The sequence below is a fragment of the Bufo bufo genome, chromosome 10 (assembly GCF_905171765.1).
Source record: "Bufo bufo chromosome 10, aBufBuf1.1, whole genome shotgun sequence".
Taxonomy (NCBI): Eukaryota; Metazoa; Chordata; class Amphibia; order Anura; family Bufonidae; genus Bufo; species Bufo bufo.
The window spans coordinates 35,729,281-35,736,814 of record NC_053398.1 but is presented as its reverse complement, the minus strand read 5'-3'; positions in this window follow the sequence as shown (position 1 = coordinate 35,736,814).

Genomic DNA, 7,534 nt, shown 5'->3' with positions numbered 1-7,534 from the left:
AAACTCCCTCTATTGGTTCCCGTATTAGCCTATCAAACTCCCTCTTTTTCCTAACACCCTCCCGCTCTCTACGATTGGCTGGATAGGGAGTGACGATGATACTGCATCCACCAATCAGTGTTGGAGAAGGCGCTTGAAAAGCCCCCCCTTCCCCTTATTGATGAAAAACCCGTTATGTATAAAACAAGCTTTATTAGCAGAAGCAATGATAAGAGGGACGTGATATAGCGGTGGCCGGCAGGTGGCAGTATGTCTCACACTCCAGTCACAACCGTTATGGAGCTGATGTAACGCGTCGCACAACGTGGCTGCCGTTATCGGCTCCAGTCATGTAGTCGCAGTGAGGTGGTTTTTCGGTCAGTGTGACCTATAGTTACTGATAGGGGCAGCCGAGTCGGTACATACTGTGACCCTGTGAGCGGATGCTGTGCCACAAAATATACAAAGAGATTTTAGGTTAAAAAAAAATGTCAGGGAATTTCTTATATCAAGATTATGGAGTGCCCCCATAAATAGCCGACCAGGCAGCTGACTGACACTGGGCACTCTACCTACTCCCCCTGCAAGGCCGTATACCCAACCCGGGCGCCCTTCCTTCCATTTTTACCCCCTCCCTTCTTCCCTGTGCCACCCAATAGGTTTTTTTCTGTATGTAGAGGGCGCGGTGCTCCGGCCTTTTCCTAGGCCATTGATATCACGCTCATCAGTTACGTGGCCGTGGCCTAGCTCTGTCCCATTCAAAGTGAAAGGGGATGAGCTGCAATACCAATCACAGCCACTACACAATGGACGGCGCTGTGCTTGGTGAGTAGCAGCATTCTCCTCAAACAGATGATGGTGAAGATAAGCCATCAATATGTAAATCCTGGAAAACCCCTTAACCCCTAAAGGACCTGCGCCGTACATGGGGTCCGGCAGTCACTGATAGCTGGACCCAAATCACTGATGCTGGCGCATTAACCCTTGAGCGCTGACCGTGGCACGTGCGATGTGTGGAGGGAGGGAGAGAGCAGCCATCGGGTCCCCGCGCTGCTGTGACGGGGACCCGATGGCAGGGAAGGAAGCCCGATGCCGCCCTTTAGGCATTGTGACGGCCCGTCAGATCTAGCCCCCCTGGATCTCACAGACAGGAAGCTGTAAGTGTATGTAACGTTCCTATTATGATCCGCCATTCCCTGCAAACTAGCAGCCAGAAAACTAGGTTTCCTGGTGCCCAACATGGCAGGGTCTGGTGGTGCCATTGAATACAATCCGCCGGCAATTAGCTACACAAGACAGTGCCCAGTACAGCGGAGCAATGACATAAGGACACAGCACACAAGGCGCGCACATTTATCGTAAGGCTACGTCTACACTGCGGATTTTCTGCAACGTATCAGCTGGAATTCCACAGCAGCAAAACCCAGATATCTGAGCCAAAATACTGCAGGTTTCCCAAAAATGTCACCCTCTGCATTACACATGGCGTAAATCCTGCAGACTCTCCGAAGCAGAATTGCGTGCGGAAAATCTGCAACCGGCTGCATCTGTTCAGAACGGATCCGGTTGTATTATATCGAAAATGAATAACCCGGATGCACCATTGTAAGTCAATGACACAGGATTGTTTTTTTTTTGTGTTAATTCATTGACTAAAATGGTTTTTGGTGCCGGATGCGGCTTGTTCAGTTTCCCATGCCGCACACAAATAGTGAAGTTTTGTGTCCGGCATTGGGACGCAACAAACCAGAACGGAATGCATTCTGGTGAACTCCGTTCCGGATTGTTCAGTTTTTGTCACCACTGACAATGAGTGGGCACAAATCTGAAGCACTGTGCTGCGGTTTTGAGACCCTGTGTCGGATCTCAAAACCTGACAGCACAACGGAGATGTGAAAGTAGCCTAAATCCATACATCGTTATCTGGTAAGAATTGCACTGTGTACCGTTAAAACAGTGTTTTTGCTATTGTTGGATGTACTACAACTCCTATTTTGCAATACAATAAAGAGACACATTTATTTTGTTACATCTGGCCTGGTTACTGACTCCTGCACCATTCGCCGGCTACTGAACTCTACTCTGCCTTGCACCTAAACAAACACTCAGTATTAGGCTGGCTTCACACGGGCGTTGCGGGAAAAGATGCGGGTGCGTTGCGGGAACATGCGCAATTTTTCCGTGCGAGTGCAAAACATTGTAATGCGTTTTGCACTCGCGCGAGAAAAATCGCGCATGTTTGGTACCCAAACCCGAACTTCTTCACAGAAGTTCGGGCTTGGGATCGGTGTTCTGTAGATTGTATTATTTTCCCTTATAACATAGTTATAAGGGAAAATAATAGCATTCTGAATACAGAATGCATAGTACAATAGCGCTGGAGGGGTTAAAAATAAATAAATAATTAAACTCACCTTAATCCACTTGCTTGCGCAGCCGGCATCTCTTCTGTCTCCTTCTTTGCTGTGTGCAGGAAAAGGACCTGTGGTGACGTCACTCCGGTCATCACATGATCCATCACCATGGTAAAAGATCATGTGACGGATCATGTGATGACCGGAGTGACGTCACCACAGGTCCTTTTCCTGCAATCAGCAAAGAAGGAGACAGAAGAGATGCCAGGCTGCGCAAGCAAGTGGATTAAGTTGAGTTAAATTATTTTTATTTATTTTTTAACCCCTCCAGCGCTATTGTACTATGCATTCTGTATTCAGAATGCTATTATTTTCCCTTATAATGATCGGGTCCCGATCGTCTCCTAGCAACCGTGCGTGAAAATCGCACCGCATCCACACTTGCTTGCGGATGCTTGCGATTTTCACGCAGCCCCATTCACTTCTATGGGGCCTGCGTTGCGTGGAAATCGCACAATATAGAGCATGCTGCGATTTATACGCAACGCAGAAGTGATGCGTGAAAATCAACGCTCATGTGCACAGCCCCATAGAAATGAATGGGTCCGGATTCAGTGCGGTTGCAATGCGTTCACCTCACGCATTGCACCCGCGCGGAATACTCGCCCGTGTGAAAGGGGCCTTACAGGCACCCCAACTACCATCAGGCAGGAGTCCCAACATCAGGGTGTGCCCCGGGCAAGAGAAGGTGCCCCCTTTCACTGCACAACCATAGAGAGCAACGGTTTGAGGGAAGCCACTATGATTGACAGTAACAGCCAGAGCCACTACCACTCCCATCTTCTGCTCCTGGGCCGCCTAACCAGCAATCAGTGACTGATCGCTCCTGCCACACAGACATTTTGCTCGGATCTTTCTAGAGATTTCCAGACAATCCGGAAATAACTATTAGGGCCCTAATACATGGAATCTTTTGATCCCCTGTTTTATTCACCCTAATATAGATCTATTAGGATGAATGGGATTTAGATACGCTCCTTGCGGAGCTGTGCCTTGTGCACAGCTTAGCAGGGAGGTTACCATGACAGCCCTGGAAAACCTCAGCAGGCCCCCTTATGTCTTGGTAACTGAACAGAGACCTGCAATTTCACTGCGGGGGCTCTGATCAGAAGGCAGAAGGAGCCTTACCTTGCTATCGCTGTTGACTTTGGCATCTAAGGGGTAAAAGGACAGGGCTCAGCACGATTGCCGTTCCCAGTTATTTCGGCCAGGTGCCTGCTGGTATTATAGAGCCGGAACCCACCGCATATGGAGCGCGCTCACCGCAGAAGCATGCTCCATACAATTGCAGGCGCATAATACCATACATGTACAGCATTATGTGTTAAATGGATATTCCCATTTAGACAATGGGGGAATATCGCTAGGATATGCCCCCAATGTCCTATAGGGGCGAGTCTTACCTCTGGCACCCGCTCCTATACATAGAATGAAGCTGGCAAAGTTCCGGAGGGTGCACCGTGCGTGCATTCATTCTTATGGGAGCGCCGACAATAGCCAAGCAGTGTGCTCGGCTATTTCATTCAGCCCCATAGAATTGATTGGTCGCTCTTGTGCGATGTGCTTCCCATTCAATTCAATGGCGCTTCCAAAAATAGCCGAGCTCACCGCTGAGCTCACCTATTTTCTGCACTCCCATAGTAATGATTGGAGGGCGGCTACGCATGCACGGTGTGCCCTACGGGACTTTCCTGGCTCAGTTCTAAGGATACGAGTGGGTCCTAGAGGTAGGGACATTGAGGGCATATCCAATCGATATGCCCTCAATGTTGATCCCTGCTTGCCCCTCGTGTACCACGTACCTGGCTCTGCTACATTACCATTACTGACCCCTAACTTGTCTGACGGACTACCCTACAGAACCAACCACTCCTGTATCGCATACTCAACCACTTAAGGGTACTTTCACACTTGCGTTGTTGGATTCCGGCAGGCAGTTCTATTGTCTGAACTGCATGGCGGATCTGGAAATCCGTATGCAAATGAATACTCTGGGATTCGAATGCGTATCCGGCTGACAAATGCATTGAAACACCGGATCCGTCTCTCCGGTGTCATCCGGAAAAAATGGATCCGGTATTTATTTATTTAGCATTTTTTAAAGGTCTGCGCCTACGCAGAACGGGAAACCGAAACCGGTTTTCCGGAACACTAGGTATCGGATCTGGCATTAATGCCGGATCCAGCATTCCAGCAAGTGTTCTGGAATTTTGGCCGGAGAAAATACCGCAGCATGCTGCGGTATTTTCTCTGGCCAAATTTCGGAAAGGGACCGAACTGAAGACATCCTGATGCACACTGAACGGATTGCTCTCCTTTCAGAATGCATTAGGATAAAACTGAAGCATTTATTTCCGGTATTGAGCCCCTATGACGGAACTCAATACCGGAAAACTGTAACGTAAGTGTGAAAGTACCATTAGTCACTTGCATGTGTGTTACTGGTCATAACAACCGTATGTCCTGTTTTATTTTTGGCCTGACACCCTACCTGCTGACATTATCCACCGAATTAACCACCGGCAGGCTGAACACCTTGACCCTCAGTCGTGGTTGGTTGTAAAGTGTATGGCCTGCTCCTTACCATATGAGTAGTCGATCGAATGACAGCCCTCAGATCATATTATCAGACTGTCTGAATAATGAGGGCGCCCCCTAATGGGACATTTCCTTCCATTTGTTTTCCAGCAGATTATTTGCACATAATTTGGTTGCTGGCAGTAGACTTCTGCAGAATGTTCCCCTTTTCTTTGTACATCATGGCCGAGTAGCATCCCACGTGCCGCCGCAACAGAACTAGCTAGAAATGATTTCCTAACATATAGTCATGCAAAGCGCTCATTATTGGGTTTCATAGTAAGAGCTGGAAATTCCCATTCCGAGATACAGTATTTAACGCAATATATCAGATAGAATTACTCTGGCTATCCGAAATCCATCCTCCATCACTAATCATCACAACTCATATCATTTGATTCCATCTGGTCACAGTCTCTGTGCGATTAATCCGAGCAGACATTCAGACCCATCGTGAGGATGGTGCGTCAATATCATTAATCCGGGAGACCCCTTTAACTGGCGACGAGCTTCAGATAACTGTCCAGCAAATGCCCCTGTGACTGATAGGTATCTCTACCGAACAGATGGGCAGAGGGGAATAATCCACCATCAGATACCGCTTTGTGAACCAAATGATCGTGCATGTTGAAATCCAGCTGCCTGAGCCTTCTCTCTCCTAACATCTGCCGTCAGGAGGCCCTCACATTAGAGGGTCATCCAGTCCTGTCGAAAGTGCCAGGTCCATGGCGTATATCAGGGATGGCCAACCTGAGGCTCTCCAGATGTTGCAAAACTACAACTCCCAGCATGCCCGGACTGCCAACAGCTATCAGCCTACAGCAGGGCATGGTGGGAATTGTAGTTTTACAACAGCTGGAGAGCCACAGGTTGGCCATGCTTGGTGCATATGGCCAGCTTTACACTGCATGGGCCTATTTCCACGGTTACAATAAAGTGTTTGGTCTCTAACCTAAAATGCTTGTCCAATATTCTATATTTTTCAAATCAGCATCTGGATCTGAATACTTTTGTAATTGCATGTAATTAAGAATTTAGTATAGCCGCTGAGCTATTCAATAAAATATATCTGTATAGCGCCACCTGCAGTTTGTTCTTTTCCTGATTTCTCCGTCCACCTCACTGCGGTGGTCGCAAGCGCTCAGTTTAAGGCCTATTGCACACGACCGTATGGCTTTTTCAGTGTTTTGCGGTCTGTTTTTCACGGATCCGTTGTTCCGTTTTTTGTTTCCGTTGTGTTTCCGTTTCTGTTCCGTTTTTCCGTTCCGTTTTTCCGTATGGCATATACAGTATACAGTAATTACATAGATAAAATTGGGCTGGGCATAACATTTTCAATAGATGGTTCCGCAAAAAACGGAACGGAAATGGAAGACATACGGATGCATTTCCGTATGTGTTCCGTTTTTTTGCGGACCCATTGACTTGAATGGAGCCACGGAACGTGATTTGCGGGCAATAATAGGATATGTTCTATGTTAAAACGGAACGGAAAAACAGAAATACGGAAACGGAATGCATACGGAGTACATTCCGTTTTTTTTGCGGAACCATTGAAATGAATGGTTCTGTATACGGACCGTATACGGAACGCAAAAAACGGCCATTAAACGGGGGGAAAAAACGGCCGTGTGCAGGAGGCCTAAATCTTCAACTGCCGCCAGCCCAATCTTCTGTTAGAAGCTGCAGCACAAAGGACACGCCCCTTGAGCTGCTAGGCTGAAATAAATCTAGCAGACCAATTGGGGCGATGAATGGGGAGATCTCTGGATCCATGGGAGGTACAGGGCTGGTTCTAGCTTTGTTGTAAAGAGATTGTCATGTACTATATGATGGCTGATGTTCATTTCTTAAAGGGCTTTTCCACTCCTAAACCTTTGGAATGGCAGTTATCAAAAGAACAATGTGGCCTTAGTTTTAAATAAATCTGAATAGAGCACTAAACCAGAAAGCAGATAATATGATTAAAGCAGTTAAAGATACTGATAAAAAAAAAATTTAAACTGCAAATTCCAGAATGTTACAGCCTGTTATGTTACAACTGATCTCCCATCCTGATAAGACATTGTGACATCCGCGTGCTGTCTGCATCCATGTCTGTTCCGCAGATTATAGAACATGTCCTATTCTGGCCTGTTGATGGGTCCACAAAAAATGCAGTTGGCACACAGAGGGTATCTGCGATTTAGCGCAGGGCAAATGAGAGCATCGGAGCATGAACTGCTCCGATGCTCAGGTCAGGGGGGCTGCTGGGCTGAAAATGGTTCAGCTCTGAACCCAGACAACTCCTTTAAAGGGGTTATCCGAGAATAAAAAATGCCCCCCCATATGCCGGGCCCTTCACACTGAATCTACTTACCTGGCTCCCTGCTCCCTGCACCGCTCCTGGTCCCCACACCGCCGAGGCTGCTTCTCCCCGTGTGCGGATGAAAATATCCGGTGTCGGGTGGAGGGGGGGCAGCCAATGGCAGGCTGCTCCCACCTGACACCGGATGTTTTCATCCATGCATGGGGAGAAGCGGAAGGACCAGGAGCGGGGTAAGTATATTCACTGTGAGGGGCCC